The sequence below is a fragment of the Balaenoptera borealis genome (genome assembly GCF_965194805.1).
Source record: "Balaenoptera borealis genome assembly, chromosome: 10".
Classification (NCBI taxonomy): Eukaryota; Metazoa; Chordata; class Mammalia; order Artiodactyla; family Balaenopteridae; genus Balaenoptera; species Balaenoptera borealis.
The window spans coordinates 53,286,495-53,313,596 of NC_138874.1; the positions used below are offsets into that span (position 1 = coordinate 53,286,495).

The 27,102-nt window shown below is 37.9% G+C and overlaps 1 protein-coding gene and 1 long non-coding RNA gene across 6 annotated transcripts in view; both read right to left on the reverse strand.

The window, feature by feature from the left end:
* The window catches only part of CTNNA3 (catenin alpha 3), a 1,737,547-nt gene that overhangs the window by 1,296,961 nt on the left and 413,484 nt on the right, over positions 1 to 27,102 (reverse strand). The window lies entirely within an intron of this gene.
* LOC309636263 lies at positions 24,519 to 26,748 on the reverse strand. Its single transcript, XR_014249341.1, has 2 exons — positions 25,885 to 26,748; positions 24,519 to 25,356 (listed from the first exon to the last, which is right to left on the reverse strand). It is a non-coding gene; the product is annotated as an uncharacterized lncRNA (long non-coding RNA).

Sequence of the window (27,102 nt, forward strand, 5' to 3'; positions counted from 1 at the left end):
AACTATACTTCAGTAAAAAATTTAAAAGACAATCCAATTAAAAAGTGGGCAAAGGATCTGAATAGACCTTTCATTATGCATTTCTTTAAAGAAGAGAAACAGATGGCCAATAAGAAGAAAGATGTTCCACATTAGGGAAATGCAAATAAAGCCACAATGAGATACCACTTCACAGCCACTAGGATGGCTACAGTCAAAAAGACAGATAATAACAAGTGTTGACAAGGATGTGGAGAAAACAGAACTTCACACATTTCTAATAGGATTGTAAAATGGTGCAGCCACTTTGGAAAACAACCTGGCAGTTCCTCAAAATGTTAGTCATAGAGTTATCACATGACCCAGCAATTCCTCTCGTCAGTACATACTCAAGAAAATGAAAATATATGTCTACATAAATACTTATACACAAATGCTTATAGCAGCATTATTCATAATAGCCAAAAAAGTAGAAATAATGCCAATGTCCATCAATTGATTAATGGACAAACAAAATAATGTATACCTACACAATGAAATATTATTTGGCAATTGAAAGAAACAAAGTACTGGTACATGCTGCAACACTGATGAATCTTGAAAAGTTTATGCTGAGTCAAAGAAGCCAGTCACAAAAGACCACATTCTATGATTTCATTTATATGAGATGTCCAGAATAGGCAAATCTATAGAGACATAAAGCAGATTAGTGGTAGCCTAGGGCAGGGCATGAAGGGAGTTACTGCTAATGGGTATAGGGTTCTTTCTGGGGAGTGATAAAAGTGTTCTAAATTACATTTGTTGATCATTGCACAACTCTGTACATATACTAAAAATTATAGAATTTTACACTTTAAATGGGTAAATGTTATGGTACGTGAATTATATCTTAATAAAGTGGTTAAAAATAAAGACAGAGATATAAACATAAATATATCATCAGAAAGAAGAGTGAAGGGGTAGCTTGTCATAATCAGTGGGGCTCGGACTTAAAGTATGCTAATACTTTGGAAACTTAGGCAATGAGGAAAAGAGGAAGCCAAGAGCAGGGAGATGGGGTTTGGAAAACTGCTGATTTAAAGCATCTAAATAGGCCATGTCATATTTATCAACAGAAACAAATCTCAGTACAAATTACAAATAGAGTCTCTTCTAGAATATGCAATCATATAGTCCCAACAGTAAGAAATTCCAAATTTGGGGCTGGGGGCCAATGTTTATTTAAACATAGATGGAGTGGTGTTCAGCATCAGGAAATTGATCCATTTTCCCCAAGATTCTCACCAGAAAAGAATTTGAGGAACAGAATTAAGCCCCAAGGAGAAAGGATGGTAGTTATTATGTGGGAAATTAGAAGCTCACCTATTGTCCAGAGTTTGAAGGAGGCAGTGTTTCTAAGACCAGATAAAGAGGAAGAGACAAGGAAAATGTGGAGAGAAAGTAGAGCTATAAGTGACTAATCTATAGTCTAAATAGTCTGAATACCTAAGATTTGAAGAAGGAGTGAGAATGAAATTAATACACATTCTTCTCCCCTTCCCTCCCCTCCCCGCCCCTCTCCCCCCCCCCCCCCATTCTCTCTCTCTTATGACTAAGTAAAGTCCTGGGAAAGGACCTGTAAACATCTGCAATGGAGGCCATCAAGAGATTTGACTCTTAGGAGTAGAGAATACAGAGTCATAGAAGGTAACAGGGAATGCCAGTACCATAGGAGATCATAGCTATCCCTTGCAGTGTTCTCTCTAACAGAACAATACTACAGGAAATCACAGATGAAAAACAATGACGGATGATGACTATGATGATGACGATAGTGATGGGGTGGAGACAAACCTTGACTGGCAGAACAAAACAAGAATCCTGGTTCTATGCCCGAGTCAACCAGGAGGATGGAAGGTGATGCATTATGAGGGCCACTGACACATCCATAGTTCATTCCTTACTGGCAAATCAGACTCAGAATCTAGCATGCCAGGACTGAACCATGGGAGACATGTATTGAGTGACTACTGTATAGATGGCAGGGTTTCAGGTGCTTTTTCTTCCTTCTATGCTTTGTGCATAGGGAGAGGATTTCTTTATTTAAGCAGAAGTACTGTTTTCTTTCTTAACAATTTATTTTCGATTTTATTCTCTAAATCATTACAAGCTCTTGTGAGGTCCTTTTCAGGATTTACCATCTTGTTACCTTTGGTATGCAGAATACTAGCAGAAAAAAAAAAAATCTGAAGTGGAGTTCATAAAGAATAAGTCCTAAACTAGCCCTCAAGATTAAGTTTAGATCTACTGAATACATGATGACTTGCAAATTAATGAAAAGTACTAATAAGTTGTAGGGTCTAAAAAGAGCTACTTAGATAGGAAAGAGGAAGGAAGAGGGAGAGATGAATAAAAACTAAAGTATGTGAACGTCTACCATATAGATGGCAATGTTCCAGTTGCTTTCCCATCCCTGTGAAGTAAGAGTCCTATAGACATTCTTATAGATAATAAGAACAGAAGCACAGAAAGGTTATAACTCACCCAAGGTCATAGGACTACCACTATTGTTGGCACAGGAATCTAGATCTTTCTGACCTAAATCCATGCTTTAAGCACAATGCAATGCTACATTTATTAACACTTCTCTCAAACTCATTTTTCTAATATATCAAATGAGATGTCCAAATTTTGAGGTGTCACTCTAAAATAACAAATTTTTGTGTGTTTATTCCTATGGTACAAAATTACATTAATTTCTGAAGCCTGTTACAACTCTGAAATTCTCTAATTATGTCTTAAATAGTATTCAGAGGGAAAATTACACAGCCTAAAATCCCAGCAATGCTAAGACAATGTTTCTTCCATGTATTATGTGAATACACAGGTTAATTGACTGTATGTATAGCGATTACTAAGTGTCAGCACTGCTATACTCACCCAATAAGTATATTAAATGTTTTAATTCTAATAACCCTAAGAACATAGTATTATCCCCATTTTACAAATAACGTTAACTGTCCAAAGAAAACACTGGTAAGTGGTAGAGGTGAGATTTAAACCAAAATATCTGGCTCCAGAACCCAGGAGCTTAACCACTACGCTGTTAGACCTTCCAATAAGAACTGAAAACACCCTAGTAGAGGTTCACAGTGTTTAATTTTCTATGCATTTTCTTATTTGATCCCATTATATTGTGCTTATTAGATAAAGAAAAAAACAGCTTGTTCAATGTCATACGGTGATCAAGTAGCAGAAAACAAATCTAATTTTTGCAATACAGCATGAAATTTTTCCTAGTGAATTCTTACCACTGAAAACAAGCATGAGATATATATAATAATTTAAATATAATAGATATTATAAATATATCATAGATATTAATAGATATAATAGATGAGAGAACACAGAGAATAGCAGCAGCAAAGATTTCTCTCCTTTGAAATGTTCACACATTGTTAAATTTCATTCTCTTCTCTATCACTGAACTGGGCTAGATTACAATAAAACATTTGAAGATTTGTGATTTAAGCCACTTAATTAAACCACTAGGAAAAACATTATTTTCCACCACCTTTCTTGTGTTTTGCTCTCTTTCTTTAATTTGGCATAAATTAATTTTTTCTGACTGCACTGATTGTTCACTGAACTAGCAAACCTACTCTTGATACTAGAGAAGCAATGCCTTGTCATCTTGATTTTATAACAGAATTATGCTTCAGTCTGAATTGTTTACTTAATCACCTCATTGCCTTACCAAATGACTTCTTTTGATCCATTTTAACAGCTAAAAATATTAGGATATTAAATTTACTTTTATTATTAAATTAACAATAAATACAAACCATAAAAAAATGTTGCTTTACATCTCTTTTTGGAGAAAGTAATGGGACTCACAAATTTCATCATTACTGGATTGTTTATCTGGATGAAGGATTACCTAATAAGGATGACAGTTCTTTGTCTAAAATCTTTTTAACCCTACATTCAATTAAATGACATAAGATGAGATGCTCTAGCAATTTTCTTAGGATTAATTATCTGGGAATTTAACACTGCTTTGAAAAGTTTGAAGTTTTCAAGTGATGTTAGGTACTTAATTTCTTTCCCACCAGGTGGGGGAAATAGGACACAATATAAAGTATTCAATCTAAGCTTTAATTAAGATTATTTAAGATAAAATAAGGGAGGTAATGGGGCAATACAGAGAGGAAAAAAGCAAAACTTCAATATCATAAACATTGAAAATACCTAATGGTATGTTTTATGAAAATCAGAACAAAACTTACATATTTAAGACTTAAGAGTTTAGTTAAATAAAAAATATTAAAATGTCAAAATACAAATTCTGTTTATTAGTATCTTCTTTTAAATTAAAAAAAGCATCCTTGTTAACATTTATGATTACATAAGCATTTGTTTATATATGAGTCATACACTTTACCAGTTTACAGATATAAACATGTTTATAATTTTAGAATTTTGATAGCAGATAATCATTTTATAACCATAAAATAATATAAAACAATAGCTATCTAAATAGTTTTTTGAATCAACATGGATGTTTATACAGCTGGGCTTTTTAAGACCAGTGTGTGCATGATAACTGCATAGCGATAGTTCGGAGCATGTTGTTTTAGAAACAAGCAGACTCTGGGGAGTTAAAGATGGAGTTTGTGCTTTTTTAACTAAAAATAAATCTAGAGAATAAAGTGTATAAAGGCTCCTAGAGTGCAATGCTGAAAGTACAAATTCCAGTTTAAACTAGACAAGGCAAAAGCTAATGTTCTCATTGCCACATTAATTTTTTCACATTATACCTGGGCAGCATTCTTACTCTAATTATGTTCCTACATGAATGCCTTATTACATATAATGTGGGAAATATTACAGGGAGATAAAGTGTGTCTCTTGGTTTCTGTTTGTTTTATATTTATAACCTTAATGTTTTACTCAGTGAGGTTTTATATTTAATAAGGGCGCTCCAGTACATTTACTCAGTGAGGTTTTGTATTGAATAAGGACTCACCAGTACGTTGTGGTACACCAAACACAAGTATGAAGTTCTTTCAAATAGTGGGTGGACTAGTGTTTCATGCCTAGTTTTTTTTTCATAATTATGTCACTTAATCATTCATTCAATCCTCTATTTTTTATGCATGGTTTTTTGCCTTGTTTTGTCTTATTTTGATTAAACTCTTTGGGCAAGGAAAACTGAATTTGTTCTTTAGTTAAAAGCAATAATGAACAAATAATATTACAGAGAATATAAAATAGAATATAGAAGTGAGGTTTTATGTAGATTTCTGTAAATATATATGAAAGCATTTCTGAAAAAGAGAACAAGAAGCGACTTTCAGGACTTGAAAAGTAATAACCATTACACTCTACTTACATCATCATCACAAAGTTTAACATAACTGACTCAAATGCCCAAGAATTCATGAAGTCATTAATTCCCTCAATATTTATTAAGGGCCCACTGTGTGTCAGATAATTCACCAAGTACCTGAGATACAGAGATTAACAAGAATATGCCCTTCTTTTGTTCCCTCTACAAAAGCAATCCCCATTCAAAAATCTGGGTTTCATTACTCATTTCAGCAATGATTATTTCTGAACATATTTTTCAGAATACTCAAATTTTCTTAAAGTAACCATACATAGTTTTCCAAAAGTGAATACTTAGCGATCTTTCACAGCATTTTGTTTAGTCTGCAATTCTTTTTAGCCTTAAACAATATCTAGTTTATTATACCCCTTTCCATGAAAATTGAAGCCCCAGTTGTTGAATGGATCTTAAAAATCAGTCACTGTCTCAATAAAAACATTTAATCATTCATCACATCAATATGTAACTTAAATACGCTCTCTTCTTAAGCCAAGTATTGTTTTTGGATTAGAGATTTTCAAATATTCTCTCAAGAATACTCTCCAGGCTGGGAAGTTCAAGATGGCAGCATAGGAAGAGCCTGAATTTACCTCTTACCATGGACAAAACAAATATAAAACTACATTTAGATAAATTCCCTCTGAAAAAAACCTGAGAACTATCTGAACACCTGTTCCACAACAAAGGATAAAGAGAACCACATCAAGACAGGTAGGAGAGGCAGAGAAATTTTCTCTGCCCAACCCCAGTGTGACAACACATAGTAGGGAGGAATCTCACCAGATAGGCACTTCTCCCGGAGGAACAAGGGGTTGGCATTAACATTAGGTACATTGGCCCCTGGGATCTAGAGCAGAGAAATGAGTTCAAAATATCTAGCTTAGAAAACCAACAGGGTTGATGTCTAAGGGTCCAAAAGTGCTATAGGAAACTTAGACTTTCTTCTTGAAGGGCTCACATGTGGCCTCGCTTGCCTCAGGACCCAGCAAAATAAAAGAAGTTTGAAAAGTGCCAAGACTATATGTGAAGGAGGGACATTTGCAAATCTAAAAGCATTGACTCTAGGAGTGGGGGACAGTGGAAATGCTCCCCAGAGACAAAGGTGCTGGCAGATGTCAAGGTTGTACTCCCTACCTAACCTGCACAGGTGGGCAAGTTCAAACATGGTGGGGAGTGATCACAGCACTATCCAGCCACACTGCTGAAGCCAGAGAGCTCTAGTAGTTCCCCACTCCCTGGCTGAGATGGATAGATGCAAATGGTCACAGCATTCTCTTGTTCCCTAGCTAAAGTCTGTGAGGGCAGGAGACTGTGACACTCCCACTCCCCACCCCCTAGCTGGGGCTAGCAAGTGCAAGTGGTCACAGTATTACTCCTCTCCCAGACTAAAGCCAACCCAACACTCCCCTGCCCCCTGACTGGGGCTGGTGAGCACAAGCAGTGGTATTCTTCCACTCCCTAGCCTAAAGTTGACACACACACAGACAAGTTACACTCTTGCTGCAATGCTGAAGCCCAAGATCACATACAGTCATTTTCCCTCTGCCTTTCTGAAGCAAGAGAGCAAGCCCTATGCCCTACAATCTCAGCTACCTAACTAAAGCCAATGGGCAAACACAGTCAATACAGGGGACATCCTTTGATTGCCTGGCCCTGGTGGCCAAGGGGGCTGACATTCTTGAGCTCCAAGGTACTGTAACAATTAGAAAGATAGTTCTTGGCAGGCCACCCCCCCCACCCAGGATACTATACAGACAGCAGACTAAAACATAACCCCAATCTTCCTCTGAAAAAGGCCTATTTACTTAGCCTGGAGCCTCACCAAGAGGGGCAGGTTTTAGGTTTCCCACACATCTACAGGCTAAGGATGCACCCCCAGGGAACATAAACAGGGATATACCATCCTTGCACACACCATTGGCCTCACTACAGCTCAACAAGACTCCTCAGAAAGGAGCTTATACACTTGTCAGAAGCCCCAGTTTTTGCAACTGTCACCCAGGGGACATCTCTAGAACTCATGGTTCAACGGCCAGCAGGGATTACAATCACAGTTCCACAGGACTATATATATCTGCATACTTTAAGAGCTCCTACATGAGGGACAGGCATCCAATCAGCCTGAAATCAGGTGCTAAATAAGATTCCTCCCCTTGAAATACTGACAGGTCTTGGCATACCCTTAAAAACAGGAACATATAAAGAATAAACCAGGCAGTATAGACAACTACAAAGATCCAAGAAACAACCAAGAATAGGGCAGGGCTGAAGGAGTAGGATAATCACCTACACAAGACCACTTCTTCAAGACTAAGAGATGTAGCAGTTCTGCCTAATATGTAGAAACAAACACAGAGAGCCAAACAAAATGAGGAAACAGAGAAATATGTTCCAAATGAAAGAACAAGACAAAACCGCAGAAAAAGACCTTATTAATACAGAGATAAGTAAATTGTCTGATATGCAATTTAAAGAAATGGTCATAAACATGATCCTTAAACTTGGGTGAAGAATGGATGAACACAGTGAGAACCTCAACAAAGAGTTAGAAACTATAAGAAAAAAAAATCAGAGGTGAAGAATACAATAACTGAAATGGAAAATGCACTAGAGGGAATCAACAGCAGATTATATGGTACAGAAGAACAGATGAACATCTGAGAGACAGAGTATTAAAATCATCCAAACTGAACAGCAAAAAGAAAAAAATAAGGATGGTTTAAGGACCTCTGAGACAACATCAAGCATACTAACATTCACATTATAGGGGTCCCAGAAGGAGAAAAAAAGAGAAAGGGGCAGAAAACATATTTAAAGATATAATGGCTGAAAACTTCCCTAACCTCAGAATGGAAACATACATTCAGATCCAAAAGAAACACAGAGTCCCAAACAAGATGAACCCAGAGAGATCTACAGCAAGACACAATGCAATTAAAATGCTAAAAGTTAAAGATAAAAAGAAAAATTTTTTAAACAGCAAGAGAAAAACAACTAATTACATATAAAGGAAACTCCATAAGACTATCAGTGGATTTTTCAGCAGAAACTTTGCAGGCCAGAAGATAGTGGCATGATACATTCAAAGTGCTGAAAGAAAAAACTTACAACCAAGAATATTCTATTCAGCAAGGTTATCATTCAGAATCAAAGGAGAGGTAGAGAGTTTCCCAGACAAGCAAAAGCTAAAAGAGTTCATTCCCACTAAACCAGCCTTACAAGAAATGGTAAAGGGACTTCTTTAAGCAGAGAAGAAAATTCCATAACTAGAAATAAGAAAATATATGAAGAAAAAAATCTCACTGATAAAGGCAAATATATAGTAAAGGTACTGGATCAACCACTTACAAAGCAGTAGGAAGGTTAAAATAAAAAAGTAGTAATGTCAACCATAACTACAATAAGTAGTTAAAGACTACACAAAATAAAAAGATGTAAAAAAACCATTAAATGTCAGGGGGAGGAGTGAAAATATAGTGCTTTTAGAATATGTTTGAACTTAAGCAACTATCAACTTATAATAGACTGCTCTATATAGAGATTGTTACATATGAACCTCATGAAAACCATGAACCAAAAGCCTATAATACACAAAAAATAAAGAGAAATGAATATAAACATAACACTTAAGAAAATCATCAAACCACAAGGAAAGAGAACAAGAGGAGAAGAAAGGGAAAGAAAAGAATTACAAAAACAACCAGAGAATAATTAACAAAATAGCAAAAAGTGCATACCCATCAATAATTACTTTAAATGTAAATAAACTAAATTCTCCAATCAAAAGGCACAGGATGGCTGAATGGATAAAAAACAAGACCCATCTATATATGCAGCCTACAAGAGACTCACCTCAGCTCTAGATATACATGGGCTAAAAGGGAAGAGATGGAAAAAGATATTCCCTGAAAATGAAAATGAAAAGAAAGCTGAGGTAGCAATAATTGTATCAGACAAAATATACTTTAAAACAAGGACTGCAGCAAGACAAAGAAAGGTATTTTAAAATGATAAAGGGGTTAATCCAACAGGAGGATACACACAATATTTATGCACCCAACATGGCAACACCTAAATATATAAAACAAATATTAACAGATATAAAGGGACAAATCGACAGTAATACAATAATAGTAGGAGATTTTAATACCTCACTTACAACACTGGATAAATTATCCAGACAGAAAATCAATACAGAAACACTGGCCTTAAACAACACATTAGATCAGATGAACTTGATAAATATAAACAAACAGTCTATCCAAAAATTGCAGAATACACATTCTTTTCAGGTGCACATGGAACATTCTCCAGGATAAATCACATGTTAGGCCACAAAAAAAAGTCTCAATAAATTTAAGAAGACTAAAATCATATCAAGCATCTTTTCTAACCACAACAGTATAAAATTAGAAATCAATTATAAAATAAAAGCTGAAAAAAACCCACAAATGTGGAGACTAAACAACACACTACTAAACAATGAGTCAATGAAGATATCAAAGAAGAAATTAAAAAGTTCCTTGAAACAAATCATAATAAAAATGCAACTTTCCATAATCTATGGGATGCAGCAAAAGCATTTCTAAGAGAGAAGTTTATACCAATACAAGCTTACCTCAGGAAACAAGAAAAATCTCAAATGAACCATCTAACTTTACACAAGAAAGGAACTATAAAGAGAACAACAAAACCCAAAATTAATAGAAGGAAAGAAATAATAAAGATCAGAAGAGAGATAAATGAAATAAAGACTTAGAAGACAATGGGAAAGAGCAATAATACAAAGAGCTGGTTCTTTGAAAAGATAAACAAAATTGATAAAACTTTAGCTAGACTCATGAAAAAGAGAGAGAGAGACAGAGAGAGAGAGAGAGAGTGAGATGGCCTAAATAAATAAAATCAGAAACAAAAGACAAGTTACAATCAACAACACAGAAATACAAAGGATTATAAGAGACTGCCACAAACAATTATATGCCAACTGGACAACCTAGAAGAAATGGATAAATTCCTAGAAACATACCATCTGCTAACACCAAATCATGAAGAAATAGAAAATCTAAGTAGACCAATTACTAGTAATGAAACTGAATTGGTATTTTTAAAAATTCCCAACAAACAAAATCCAGGACCAGACAGATTCACTGGTGAGTTCTACCAAACCTTTAAAGAAGATTTAATACCTATAGTTTTCAAATTACTCCAAAAAAATTGAATAGAAGGGATATTTCCAAACTCATTTTACAAGGTCAGCATTATCCTGATACTAAAATCAGACAAAGACACCACAAAAAAAGAAAATTACAGGCCAATATCTCTGGTGATAATAGATGCAAAACTCCTCAACAAATATTAACAACCAAATAAAACAATACATTATAAGGATCATACACATCAAGTGGGATTTATTCCAGGGATGCAAGGATGGTCCACCAACCACAAATCAATCAATGTGATACACAACATTAACAGAATGAAGAATAAAAACCATGTGATCATCTTAATAGATGTAGAAAAAGCATTTAACAAAATCAACACCCAATTATGATAAAAACTCTCAACAAAGTGAGTATAGAGGAAATATATCTCAACATAATAAAGGCCATATATGAAAAAGCTACAACTAACATCATACTCAAAAGTGAAAAGCTGAAAGCTTTTCCTCCAAGATCAGGAAAAAGACAAGGATGCCCACTCTCACCACTTATGTTCAACATAGTATTGGAAGTCCTAGCCACAGCAATCAGACAAGAAAAAGAATTTAAAGGCATCCAAATTGAAAAGGAAAAAGTAAAACTGCCACTATTTGCAAATGACATGATACTATATATAGAAAACCATAAAGACTCCACCAAAAAAATTTAGATCTAATAAATATATTCAGTAAAATTCAGGAAACCAAATTTATATATAGAAATCAGTTGTATTTCTATACAGTAATAATGAGCTATCAGAAAGAGAAATTAAAATAACAATCCCATTTAAAATTGCTTTGAACAGAATAAAATACTTAGGGATAAGTTTAACCAAGAAGGTGAAAAACTTGTACTCTGAAAACTGTCATACACTGATAAAAGAAATTGAAGACACAGAGGAGCTTCAAAACGGTGGAAGAGTAAGATGCGAAGATGACCCTCCTCCTCACAAGTACATCAGAAATACATCTACATGTGGAACAACTCCTACAGAACACCTACTGAACGCTGGCAGAAGACCTCAGACCTCCCAAAAGGCAAGAAACTCCCCCACGTACCTGGGTAGGGCAAAAGAAAAAAGAAAAACAGAGACAAAAGAATAGAGATGGGAGCTGCACCAGTGGGAGGGAGCTATGAAGGAGGAAAGGTTTCCACACACTAGGAAGCCCCTTCGCGGGCGGAGACTGCGGGTGGCAGAGGGGGGAAGCTTCGGAGCCACGGAGGAGACCGCAGCAACAGGGTTGCAGAGGGCAAATTGGAGAGATTCCCGCACAGAGGATCACTGCCAACCAGCACTCACCAGCCCGATAGGCTTGTCTGTTCACCCACCAGGGCGGGTGGGGGCTGGGAGCTGAGGCTTGGGCTTCGGAGGTCAGATCCCAGGGAGAGGACTGGGGTTGGCTGCGTGAACACAGCCTGAAGGGGGCTAGTGCGCCACACCTAGCTGGGAGGAAGTCCGGGAAAAAGTCTGGAGCTGCCGAAGAGACAAGAGACTTTTTCTTGCCTCTTTGTTCCTTGGTGCGTGAGGAGAGGGGACTAAGAGCGCCACTTAAAGGAGTTCCAGAGATGGAGGAGAGCCGCAGCTATCAGCACAGACCCCAGAGACAGACATGAGATGCTAAGGCTGCTGTGGCAGCCACCAAGAAGCCTGTGTGCAAGCACAGGTCACTATCCACACTATCCCTCCCAGGAGCCTGGGAAGCCTGCCACTGCCAGGGTCCCGTGATCCAGGGACAACTTCCCCAGGAGAATGCAAGGCGCACCACAGGCTGGTGCAACGTCACGCTGGCCTCTGCCACCACAGGCTCGCCCCGCATCCGTACCCCTCCCTGCCCCAAGCCTGAGTGAGCCACAGCCCCCGAATCAGCTGCTCCTTTAACCCCGTCCTGTCTGAGCAAAAAACAAACGCCCTCAGGCGACATACATGCAGAGGCAGGTCCAGATCCAAAGCAGAATCCCGGGAGCTGAGCGAACAAAGAAAAGTAAGGGAAATCTCTACATGCAGCCTCAGGAGCACCAGATTAAATCTTCACAATCAACTTGATGAACCCTGCACCTGTGAAATATCTGAATAGACAACGAATCATCCCAAATTGAGGAGGTGGACTTTGGGAGCAACGATATATATTTTTTCCCCTTTTTTCTCTCTTTGTGACTGTGTATGTGTATGCTTCTGTGTGTGATTTTGTCTGTATAGCTTTGCTCTTACCATTTGTCCTAGTGTTGTGTCTGTACGTTTTCGTTTTTTTGTATTACTTACAAAAACTTTTTTCTTAATAACTTTATTTTATTTTATTTTACTTTATTTTATTTTATTTTATCTTCTTCTTTCTTTTCTCCCTTTTATTCTGAGCCGTATGGATGAAATGCTCTTGGTGCTACAGCCAGGCCTCAGGGCTGTGCTACTGAGGTGGGAGAGCCAAGTTCAGGACACTGGTCCACAACAGACCACCCAGCTCCATATAATATCAAATGGTGAAAATCTCACAGAGATCTCCATCTCAATGCCAAGATCCAGCTCCACTCAACAACCAGAAAGCTACAGTGCTGGAAACCCTATGCCAAACAACTAGCAAGACAGGAACACAACCCCATCCATTAGCACAGAAGCTGCCTAAAATCATAATCAGGCCACAGACACCCCAAAACGCACCACCAGATGTGGACTTGCCCACCAGAAAGACAAGATCCAGCCTCATCCACCAGAACACAGGCACCAGTTCCCTCCACCAGGAAGCCTACACAACCCACTGAACCAAACTGAGTCACTAGGGACAGACAGCAAAAACAACGGAATCTATGAACCTGCAGCCTGCAAAAAGGAGACTCCAAACACAGTAAGTTAAGCAAAATGAGAAGACAGAGAAACACATAGCAGATGAAGGAGCAAGGCAAAAACCCACCAGACCTAACAAATGAAGAGGAAATAGGCAGTCTACCTGAAAAAGAATTCAGAATAATGACAGTAAAGATGACCCAAAATCTTAGAACTAGAATGGAGAAAATACAAGAAACGTTTAACAAGGACCTAGAAAAACTAAAGAGCAAACAAACAGTGATAAACAACACAATAAATGAAATTAAAAATTCTCTAGAAGGGATCAATAGCAGAATAACTGAGGCAGAAGAATGGATAAGTGACCTGGAAGATAAAATAGTGGAAATAACTACTGAAGAGCAGAATACATAAAAAAGAATGAAAAGAACTGAGGAGAATCTCAGAGACCTCTGGGACAACATAAAACGCACCAACATTCGAATTATAGGGGTCCCAGAAGAAGAAGAGAAAAAGAAAGGGACTGAGAAAATATTTGAAGAGATCATAGTTGAAAACTTCCCTAATATGGGAAAGGAAATAGTTAATCAAGTCCAGGAAGCACAGAGAGTCCCATACAGGATAAATCCAAGGAGAAACATGCCAAGACACATATAAATCAAACTAACAAAAACTAAATACAAAAAACAAATATTAAAAGCAGCAAGGGAAAAACAACAAATAACATACAAGGGAATCCCCATATGATTAACAGCTGATCATTCACCAGGAACTCTGCAAGCCAGAAGGGAGTGGCAGGACATATTTAAAGTGATGAAGGAGAAAAAACTACAACCAAGATTACTATACCCAGCAAGGGTCTCACTCAGATTCAATGAGAAATTAAAACCTTTACAGACAAGCAAAAGCTAAGAGAATTCAGCACCACCAAACCAGCTTTACAACAAATGCTAAAGGAACTTCTCTAGGCAGGAAACACAACCGAAGGAAAAGACCTACAATAATAAACCCAAAACAATTAAGAAATGGTAATAGGAACATACATATCGATAATTACCTTAAATGTAAATGGATTAAATGCTCCAACCAAAAGACAAAGATTGGGTGAATGGATACAAAAACAGGACCTGTATATATGATGTCTATAAGAGACCAACTTCAGACCTAGGGACACATACAGACTGAAAGTGAGGGGATGGAAAAAGATATTCCATGCAAATGGAAATCAAAAGAAAGCTGGAGCAGCAATTCTCATATCAGACAAAATAGACATTAAAACAAAGACTATTACAAGAGACAAAGAAGGACACTACATACGATAAAGGGATCAATCCAAGAAGAAGATAAAACAGTTGTAAGTATTTATGCACCCAACATAGGAGCACCTCAATACATAAGGCAAAAACTAACAGCCATAAAAGGGGAAACTGACAGTAACACAATCATAGTAGGGGACTTTAACATCCCACTTTCACCAATGGACAGATCATCCAAAATGAAAATAAATAAGGAAACACAAGCTTTAAATGACACACTAAACAAGATGGAGTTAATTGATATTTATAGGACATTCCATCCTAAAACAACAGAATACACATTCTTCTCAAGTACTCATGGTACATTCTCTAGGATAGATCATATCTTGGGTCACAAATCAAGCCTTGGCAAATTTAAGAAAATTGAAATCGTATCAAGTATCTTTTAAGACCAAAACGCTATGAGACTAGATATCAATTACAGGAAAAAATCTGTAAGAAATACAAATACATGGAGGCTAAACAAAACACTACTTAATAACCAAGAGATCACTGAAGAAATCAAAGAGGAAATCAAAAAATACCTAGAAACAAATGACAATGAAAACACGGTGACCCAAAACCTATGGAATGCAGCAAAAGCAGTTCTAACAGGGAAGTTTATAGCAATACAATCCTACCTTAAGCAACAAGAAATATCTCAAATAAACAACCTAACCTTACACCTAAAGCGATTAGACGAAGAAGAACAAAAAAAAACCAAAGTTAGCAGAAGGAAAGAAATCATAAAGATCAGATCAGAAATAAATGAAAAAGAAATGAAGACAAGAATAGCAAAGATCAATAAAACTAAAAGCTGGTTCTTTCAGAAGATAAACAAAATTGATATACCATTAGCCAGACTTATCAAGAAAAAAAGGAGGGGGAGAGAGAAGATGGTGCAAGAGTAAGACACGGAGATCACCTTCCTTCCCACAGATACAGTAGAAATACATCTACACGTGGAACTGCTCCTACAGAACACCCACTGAACGCTGGCAGAAAACGTCAGACCTCCCAAAAGGCAAGAAACTCCCCACGTACTTGGGTAGGGCAAAAGAAAAAAGAAATAACAGAGACAAAAGAATAGGGACGGGACCTGCACCAGTGGGAGGGAGCTGTGAAGGAGGAAAGGTTTCCATGCACTAGGAAGCCCCTTCGCGGGCAAAGACTACGGGTAGCAGAGGGGGGAAGCTTCGGAGCCGCGGAGGAGAGCGCAGCCACAGGGGTGCGGAGGGCAAAGCGGAGAGACTCCCGCACAGAGGATCGGGGCCAACCAGCACTCACCAGCCCGAGAGGCTTGTCTGCTCAGCCGCCGGGGCGGGCGGGGCTGGGAGCTGAGGCTCGGGCTTCGGTCGGATCGCAGGGAGAGGACTGGGGCTGGCAGCATGAACACAGCCTGAAGGGGTTAGTGCACCACAGCTAGCCGGGAGGGAGTCCGGGAAAAAGTCGGCAGCTGCCGAAGAGGCAAGAGACTTTTTCTTCCCTCTTTGTTTCCTGGTGCGCAAGGAGAGGGAATTCAGAGCGCCGCCTAAACAAACTCCAGAGACGGGTGTGAGCCGTGGCTATCAGCGAGGACCCCAGAGACGGGCTTGAGACACTAAGGCTGCTGATGCCGCCACCAAAAAGCCTGTGTGCGAGCACAGGTCACTCTCCACACCGCCCCTCCCGGGAGCCGGTGCAGCCCGCCACTGCCAGGGTCCCGTGATCCGGGGACAACTTTCCCGGGAGAATGCACGGCGCGCCTCAGGCTGGTGCAACGTCACGCCAGCCTCTGCCGCTGCAGGCTCGCCCCACCTCCTCCGTACCGCTCCCTCCCCCCGGCCTGAGTGAGCCAGAGCCCCCGAAGCAGCTGCTCCTTTAACCCCGTTCTGTCTGGGCGGGGAACAGACACCCTCAGGCGACCTACATGCAGAGGCGGGGCCAAATCCAAAGCTGAACCCCAGGAGCTGTGCGAACAAAGAAGAGAAAGGGAAATCTCTCCCAGCAGCCTCAGAAGCAGCGGATTAAAACTCCACAAACAACTTGATGTGCCTGCACCTGTGGAATACCTGAATAGACAACGAATCATCCCAAATTCAGGAGGTGGATTTTGGGAGCAGGATATATTAATTTTTCCCCTTTTCCTTTTTTTGTGAGTGTATATGTATATGCTTCTGGGTGAGATTTTGTCTGTATAGGTTTGCTTTATAATAGCTTTATTTTACTTCACTATATTATATCCTCTTTCTTTCTTTCTATTTTTTCTCCCTTTTACTCTGAGCTGTGTGGATGAAAGGCTCTTGGTGCTCCAGCCAGGCATCAGGGCCGTGCCTCTGAGGTGGGAGAGCCAACTTCAGGACACTGGTCCACAAGAGACCTCCCAGCTCCACGTAATACCAAACAGCGAATATCTCTCAGACATCTCCATCTCAACATCAAGACCCAGCTTCACTCAACGACCAGCAAGCTACAGTGCTGGACACCCTATGCCAAACAACTAGCAAGACAGGAACACAGCCCCATCCATTAGCACAGAGGCTGCCTAAAATAATAATAAGGCCACAGACACCCCAAAATACACCACCAGATGTGGACGTGCCCACCAGAAAGACAAGATCCAACCTCATCCACCAGAACACAGGCACTAGTCCCCTCCACCAGGAAGCCTACATAACGCACTGAACCAAACTTAGCCACTGGGGACAGACACCAAAAACAACGGGAACTACGAACCTGCAGCCTGTGAAAAGGAGACCACAAACACAGTAAGATAAGCAAAATGAGACGACAGAAAAACACATAGCAGATGAAGGAGCAGGGTCAAAACATACCAGACCTATCAAATGAAGAGGAAATAGGCAGTCTACCTGAAAAAGAATTCAGAATAATGATAGTAAGGATGATCCAAAATCTTGGAAATAGAATAGACAAAATGCAAGAAACATTTAACAAGGACGTAGAAGAACTAAAGAGGAACCAAGCAACGATGAAAAACACAATAAATGAAATTAAAAATACTCTAGATGGGATCAATAGCAGAATAACTGAGGCAGAAGAACGGATAAGTGACCTGGAAGATAAAATGGTGGAAATAACTACTGCAGAGCAGGATAAAGAAAAAAGAATGAAAAGAACTGAGGACAGTCTCAGAGAACTCTGGGACAACATTAAACGCACCAACATTAGAATTATAGGGGTCCCAGAAGAAGAAGAGAAAAAGAAAGGGACTGAGAAAATATTTGAAGAGATTACAGTTGAAAACTTCCCTAATATGGGAAAGGAAATAGTTAATCAAGTCCTGGAAGCACAGAGAGTCCCATACAGGATAAATCCAAGGAGAAACACGCCAAGACACATATTAATCAAACTGTCAAAAATTAAATATAAAGAAAACATATTAAAAGCAGCAAGGGAAAAACAACAAATAACACACAAGGGAATCCCCATAAGGTTAACATCTGATCTTTCAGCAGAAACTCTGCAAGCCAGAAGGGAGTGGCAGGATATACTTAAAGTCATGAAGGAGAAAAACCTACAACCAAGATTACTCTACCCAGCAAGGATCTCATTCAGATTTGATGGAGAAATTAAAACCTTTACAGACAAGCAAAAGCTGAGAGAGTTCAGCACCACCAAACCAGCTTTACAACAAATGCTAAAGGAACTTCTCTAGGCAGGAAACACAACCGAAGGAAAAGACCTACAATAACAAACCCAAAACATTTAAGAAAATGGGAATAGGAACATACATATCGATAATTACCTTGAATGTAAATGGATTAAATGCTCCCACCAAAACACACAGACTGGTTGAATGGATACAAAAACAAGACCCATATATATGCTGTCTACAAGAGACCCACTTCAGACCTAGAGACACATACAGACTGAAAGTGAGGGGATGGAAAAAGATATTCCTTTCAAATGGAAATCAAAAGAAAGCTGGAGCAGCAATTCTCATATCAGACAAAATAGACTTTAAAATAAAGACTATTACAAGAGACAAAGAAGGACACTATATAATGATCAAGGGATCGATCCAAGAGGAAGATAAAACAATTGTAAATATTTACGCACCCAACATAGGAGCACCTCAATACATAAGGCAAATACTAACAGCCATAAAAGGGGAAATCGACAGCAACACAATCATAGTAGGGGACTTTAACACCCCACTTTCACCAATGGACAGATCATCCAAAATGAAAATAAATAAGGAAACACAAGCTTGAAATGATACATTAAACAAGATGGACTTAATAGATATTTATAGGACATTCCACCCAAAAACAACAGAATACACATTTTTCTCAAGTGCTCATGGAACATTCTCCAGGATAGATCATATCTTGGGTCACAAATCAAGCCTTGGTAAATTTAAGAAAATTGAAATCGTATCAAGTCTCTTTTCCGACCACAACGCTATGAGACTAGATATCAATTACAGGAAAAGATCTGTAAAAAATACAAACACATGGAGGCTACACAATACACTACTTAATAACGAAGTGATCACTGAAGAAATCAAAGGGGAAATCAAAAAATACCTAGAAACAAATGACAATGGAGACACGACGACCCAAAACCTATGGGACGCAGCAAAAGCAGTGCTAAGAGGGAAGTTTATAGCAATACAAGCCTACCTCAAGAAACAGGAAACATCTCGAATAAACAACCTAACCTTGCACCTGAAGCAATTAGAGAAAGAAGAATAAAAAAACCCTAAAACTAGCAGAAGAAAAAGAAATGAAGGAAACAATAGCAAAAATCAATGAAACTAAAAGCTGGTTCTTTGAGAAGATAAACAAAATTGATAAACCATTAGCCAGACTCATTAAGAGAAAAAGGGAGAAGACTCAAATCAATAGAATTAGAAATGAAAAAGGAGAAGTAACAACTGACACTGCAGAAATACAAAAGATCATGAGAGATTACTACAAGCAACACTATGCCAATAAAATGGACAACCTGGAAGAAATGGACAGATTCTTAGAAATGCACAACCTGCCAAGACTGAACCAGGAAGAAATAGAAAATATGAACAGACCAATCACAAGCACTGAAATTAAAACTGTGATTAAAAACTTTCCAACAAACAAAAGCCCAGGACCAGATGGCTTCACAGGCGAATTCTATCAAACATTTAGAGAAGAGCTAACACCTATACTTCTCAAACTCTTCCAAAATATTGCAGAGGGAGGAACACTCCCAAACTCATTCTACGAGGCCACCATCACCCTGATACCAAAACCAGACAAAGATGTCACAAGGAAAGAAAACTACAGGCCAATATCACTGATGAACATAGATGCAAAAATCCTCAACAAAATACTAGCAAACAGAATCCAACAGCACATTAAAAGGATCATACACCATCATCAAGTGGGGTTTATCCCAGGAATGCAAGGATTCTTCAATATACGCAAATCAATCAACGTGACACACCATATTAACAAATTGAAGGAGAAAAACCATATGATCATCTCAATAGATGCAGAGAAAGCTTTCGACAAAATTCAACACCCATTTATGATAAAAGCCCTGCAGAAAGTAGGCATAGAGGGAACTTTTCTCAACATAATAAAGGCCATATATGACAAACCCACAGCCAACATTGTCCTCAATGGTGAAAAACTGAAACCATTTCCACTAAGATCAGGAACAAGGCAAGGATGTCCACTCTCACCACTATTATTCAACATAGTTTTGGAAGTGTTAGCCACAGCAATCAGAGAAGAAAAATAAATAAAAGGAATCCAAATCGGAAAAGAAGAAGTAAAGCTGTCACTGTTTGCAGATGACGTGATACTATACATAGAGAATCCTAAAGATGCTACCAGAAAACTCCTAGAGGTAATCAATGAATTTGGTAAAGTAGCAGGATACAAAATTAATGCACAGAAATCTCTTGCATTTCTATACACTAATGACGAAAAATCTGAAAGTGAAATTAAGAGAACACTCCCATTTACCATTGCAACAAAAAGAATAAAATATCTAGGAATAAACCTACCTAAGGAGACAAAAGACCTGTATGCAGAAAATTATAAGACACGGATGAAAGAAATTAAAGATGATACAAACAAATGGAGAGATATACCATGTTCTTGGATTGGAAGAATCAACATTGTGAAAATGACTCTACTACCCAAAGCAATCTACAGATTCAATGCAATCCCTATCAAACTTCCAATGGCATTTTTCACAAAACTAGAACAAAAAATTTCACAATTTGTATGGAAACACAAAAGACCCCGAATAGCCAAAGCAATCTTGAGAACGAAAAATGGAGCTGGGGGAATCAGGCTCCCTGACTTCAGACAATATTACAAAGCTACAGTAATCAAGACAGTTTGGTACTGGCACAAAAACAGAAATATAGATCAATGGAACAGGATAGAAAGCCCAGAGATAAACCCACACACATATGGTCACCTTATCTTTGATAAAGAAGGCAAGAATATACAGTGGAGAAAAGACAGCCTCTTCAATAAGTGGTGCTGGGAAAACTGGACAGGTACATGTAAAAGAATGAAATTAGAAAACTCCCTAACACCATACACAAAAATAAATTCAAAATGGATTAAAGACCTAAATGTAAGGTCAGACACCATCAAACTCTTAGAGGAAAACATAGGCAGAACACTCTATGACATAAATCACAGCAAGATCCTCTTTGACCCACCTCCTAGAGAAATGGAAATAAAAACAAAATAATCAAATGGGACCTAATGAAACTTAAAAGCTTTTGCACAGCCAAGGAAAGCATAAACAAAATGAAAAGACAACCCTCAGAATGGGAGAAAATATTTGCAAATGAAGCAACTGACAAAGGATTAATCTCCAAAATTTACAAGCAGCTCATGCAGCTCAATATCACAAAAACAAACAACCCAGTCCAAAAGTGGCCAGAAGACCTAAATAGACATTTCTCCACAGAAGGCATACAGATTGCCAACAAACACATGAAAGAATGCTCAACATCATTAATCATTAGAGAAATGCAAATCAAAACTACAATGATGTACCATCTCACACCAGTCAGAATGGTCATCATCAAAAAATCTACAAACAATAAATGCTGGAGAGGGTGTGGAGAAAAGGGAACGCTTTTGCATTGTCGGTGGGAATGTAAATTGATACAGCTACTATGGAGAACAGTATGGAGGTTCCTTAAAAAACGAAAAATAGAACTACCATACGACCCAGCAATCCTACTACTGGGCATATACCCTGAGAAAACCATAATTCAAAAAGAGTCATGTACCAAAATGTTCATTGCAGCTCTATTTACAACAGCCAGGACATGGAAGCAACCTAAGTGTCCATGGACAGATGAATGGATAAAGAAGATGTGGCACATATACACAATGGAATACTACTCAGCCACAAAAAGGAATGAAACTGAGTTATTTGTAGTGAGTTGGATGGAACTAGAGACTGTCATTCGGAGTGAAGTAAGTCAGAAAGAGAAAAACAAATACCGTATGCTAACAGATATATATGGAATCTAAAAAAAAAAAAAAAAAATGGTCATAAAGAACATAGGGGCAAGACGGAAATAAATACCCAGACGTACTAGAGAATGGACTTGAGGATACAGGGAGGAGGAAGGGTAAGCTGGGACAAAGTGACAGAGTGGCACGGACATATATACACTACCAAACGTAAAATAGATAGCTAGTGGGAAGCAGCCGCATAGCACAGGGAGATCAGCTCGGTGCTTTGTGACCACATAGAGGGGTGGGATAGGGAGGGTGGGAGGGAGGGAGATGCAAGAGGGAAGAGATATGCAGACATATGTATATGTATAAGTGATTCACTTTGTTATAAAGCAGAAACTAACACACCTTTGTAAAGCAATTATACTCCAATAAAGATGTTAAAAAAAAGAAAAATAAATAATTGAAGACACAAACAAATGGAAAAATATACCATGCTCATGGATCAGAAGAATTAATATTGTTAAAATGCCCATGCTACTCACAGAAATCTACAGATTTGATGCAATCCTCATCAAAATACCAATGACATTTTTCACAGAACTAGAACAAAAAATCTTAAAATTTGTATGGAACCACAAAAGAGCTTGAAAATCCAAAACAATCTTGGGAAAGAAGAACAAAGTTGGAGGTATCATGCTCCCTCATTTTAAACTATATACAGTAATCAAAACAGTATGGTTTTGGCACAAAATCAGACACATAGATCAATGGAATAGAATTGAAAGCCCAGAAATAAACCTACACATATATGTTCAGTTACCTGTGACAATGGAAGCAGGATATACAATGGAGAAAAGACAGTCTCTTCAATAAATGGTGTTTGGAAAAGTGGAAAGCCATATGCAAAAGAATCAAACTGGACCACTTTCTTATACCATATACAAAAATAAATTCAAAATGGATTAAACACTTGAATGTCAGACCCTAAACCATAGAACTCCTAGAAAAAAACATAAGCATGAATCTCTTTGATATCAGTCTAGTGAAATTTTTTGAACCTGTCTCCTCAGGCAAGGGCAACAAAAGCAAAAATAAATAAATAGGACTACATTAAACTAAAAAGCCATTGCACAGCAAAGGAAACCATCAAGAAAATGAAAGGCAACCTACTAAATAGAAAATATTTTCAAATCATTTATTCAATAAGAGGTTAATATCCAAAGTATATTTTAAAAACTTAAACATTAATATAAAAAAAAACAGCCTGAAAAAAATTGAGCAGAGGACCTGAATAGACATTTTTCTGAAGAAGAGATTCAGATGGCCAACAGATACATAAAAAGATGCTCAACATCACTAATCATCAGGGAAATGCAAATCAAAACCACAAGAAGACAACACCTCACGCCTGTCACAGTGGTGATTATCAAAAAGACAAAGACAAGTGTTGGTGAGAACGTGGAGAAAAGGGAATCCTCATGCACCATTGGTGAGAATGTAAACTGGTGTAGCCACTATGGAAAACAATATGGAGGTTCCCCCAAAATTAAAAATAGGACTATCATACAATCTAGCAATTCTGGGTATTTATCCAAAGAAAATTAAAATACTAATTTGAAAAGATTTATACAACCCTATCGTTGCAGCATTATTTACAAAAGCCAAGATATGGAAATAGCTTAAGTGTCCATCGATAGATGAATGGATAATGATGTGGTATATGCATACAATGGAATATTATCCGGTCATAGAAAAGAATGAAATGTCATTTGCAACAACACAGATGGATCTAGAGTATATTATGCTAAATGAAATAAGTCAGACAGAGAAAAACAACTACTGTATGATTTCACTTATGTGGAATCTAAAAAACAAACAAAATTAAACAGAAACAGATACAGAAAACAAACTGAGGGTTGTCAGAGGGGAGTGGAATTGGGGGCGAGCAAAATAGGTGAAGGGGATTAAAAAGTACAAATTTCCAGTTATAAAATAAATAAGTCACAGGGATGTAATGTACAGCACAGGGAATATAGTCAATAATACTGCGATAACTTTGTATGATGACAGATGTTAACTAGACTTACCATAATGACCATTTCAAAATGTATATAAATATCAAGTCACTATGATGTATACCTGAAACTATGATATTGTATATGATATAGTATGTCAATTATACGTCAATTAAAAAAACTCTCCAGGACTTCCCTGATGGTCCAGTGGTTAAGATACTGCCCTTCCAGTTCAGGAGACACAGGTTCGTTCCCTGGTCAGGGAAGTTCTGCATGCTGCATGGCGCAGCCAAAAAAAAAAACAGCTCTCTAAAACATACTTACAAATGTTCACCGTTTTTAAGCTTTTAGCTACAGGCTATGACTCTAACTCTCCAACCCAAGTTCCCATTCTACAGAACCTAAATATCCCACAGGATGAAACCTAAGACAATCAGTCTTTTCGTGTTTCTCTTGGTTGTCTCTCCACGTTTTTATTCACAAACACTGGTGACATACTTTTACAACACTTTCTTTATCAGCTTTAGGACTCTGAACATAAATCTAAAACGTCATACCTCCATCTTGACCCTGAAGTTGTATTATGCAAAAATAAACAATCAAAAAAAGCATTTGGAACTAAAAGATCTGGATACAATCTTAGCTCACCTGCTTCCCAGCAAGTCAACAAGTCCTTGAGCAGATCTTTTACTCCAGATGCTTAGATCACTTTACAAAGAGTGAATAATACTTACCATAAGGAGGGTTTCAAAAGATTATAATAATATAATATGTATGTGAAACTACTTAAACTGTAATAGAGAGAGACAGAGACAGAGAGAGATAGCCCAGAGGTTTCTGCCTGCTCCCTTCTTCACGACTATTTTAACACTACTCTATGTTCTAAATTCCTTGCTTCTAACTCCCATGACACTGTATGTTTTTGCCCAGTTAGCAAACATATTCTCAGTTTCTCAACTACAGGATGCTAAGTGATGCTGCTCTCTCATTTTGCCTCTTTCCTACAATCGCTCAAGTGGAGTAGATTCATAAATAACACAGGCAGTTTCCTGTAAAGTGTGACTGGAATGGTGTTGGAAAGGTGACCTTTCCAAAAATGCAACGCCTCTACTGCTCTGCCTAATCTATGCAGTTCCACCATTACAAATTCATTACTTCGGATTAAAGCATAGTATCTTCAGCTATCCTTTATTTTATGCCAGTACCCCTAAAGGGGTAATTAATCAGGAATAAGTATTTTCTAAGCATATTAAATGAACCCAATAACAAGTGTTATCTCTTTAACTAATAAGAACCTGCTACATCTTCTTTATCCAATGGAATATTACTCAGCCATAAAAAGAAATGAAATGGAGGTATTTGTAATGAGGTGGATGGAGTTAGAGTCTGTCATACAGAGTGAAGTAAGTCAGAAAGAGAAAAACAAATACAGTATGCTAACACATATATATGGAATCTAAGGGAAAAAAAAAAAAGGTCATGAAGAACCTAGTGGCAAGATGGGAATAAAGACACAGACCTACTAAAGAATGGACTTGAGGATATGGGAGGGGGAGAGTTGAGATGTGACAGGGTGAGAGAGTGTCATGGACATATATACACTACCAAATGTAAAATAGATAGCTAGTGGGAAGCAGCCGCATAGCACAGGGAGATCAGCTCGGTGCTTTGTGACCACCTAGAGAGGTGGGATAGGGAGGGTGGGAGGGAGGGAGATGCGGGAGGGAGGAGATATGGGGATATATGTATATGTATAGCTGATTCACTTTATTATAAAGCAGAAACTAACACACCATTGTGAAGCAAAAAAAAAAAAAAAAAACCTGCTATATAAAAAATAAATAAAATTTTTAAAATAATAATAAATAAATGTATGGAACTCAGAAATCTAGAACCCATAAAAAAAAAAAAAAAGTGTTATCTCAAATAAGAGCCATGATCCGGAGGGAGTGGGACCATAGAGGTTAGGTGTGTCTCACTCAGGGTGATGAAGGAGAAGGAAAGGGTGGGCCAGAACCTACACTCTGAGAAATGCAGACTTGTGATGAGAAGGGAATACCATATTTGGAAGAGGACCTAAAGTAGTCAGAGTGCAAAATGGAAGCCTTAAGTACGGATTGGCTCAATATGATATTTGCTATTGCTTTACAATTAGCTTTCCCTTCATAAGTAGTCCTAATAGAGAAATTCGGCAACAAATGTAAAATATTTTATCCATAAAATAATTTTAGGAATGACCTTAAATACAGAAAAGATAGTGGCTGTGATTTGACAGGTCCCAGAAAGTCCTCTAACTCCAAAATCTCTCTCACATCCAGCACCTACACTTTCATTCTTAATCCATTAGGCAAGAAGAACCTTCCCCATAATGTCACCTTTGAAATTCAAACACTACAGGTATGGATAACATTGAATCACAACATATTGTGTGATTGCCACTGATAAATCCATTTCTTTATTTGACAAAAGCAATTTAAGACATCAAGTGCTCTGATACAGAAGAAGGTCAGTGATCATTCATACAATCAGTCTGCCTATAAGTCCTTTTGGGATATGGGTTTTAATAAGCAGCAGGCTGCCTGTGCGCCAATATTTGCCTACGGCTGACCCTGACAACGGTGATTATGTATACAAACTTAGCTCACGTTGGCAAGCAGATGCGTTTGGAATGATAAGATTAAAAATGTTCTCAGAAAACATTCAAAATCTCCCCAAACTTAAAGCAAAGTCAAGCTTTAAAATCAAGAGGAACAGAATGCTAAGAACACTGCCTGTAATTTAACTGAGTTCAAGTAGTTAAAAGGTCTAAAAATTAACCATGAAACTTGAAAAATATGTAAATGATCTTCAAAAACAACACTTGGAAAACTGTACATCAGAAATAGCAAAACTGCACGTGCCAAGAGGGAGGCATTTTGCAATGACTAACAAATTAAGGCATCTTAATGTGAAGGCTGATTATATAATGCATAATAAAGTGCAGTAAGGAAGAGACAGAGGTGTGCTTTCTCATTAGTTCTGGCTTGGAACTATATTGCATA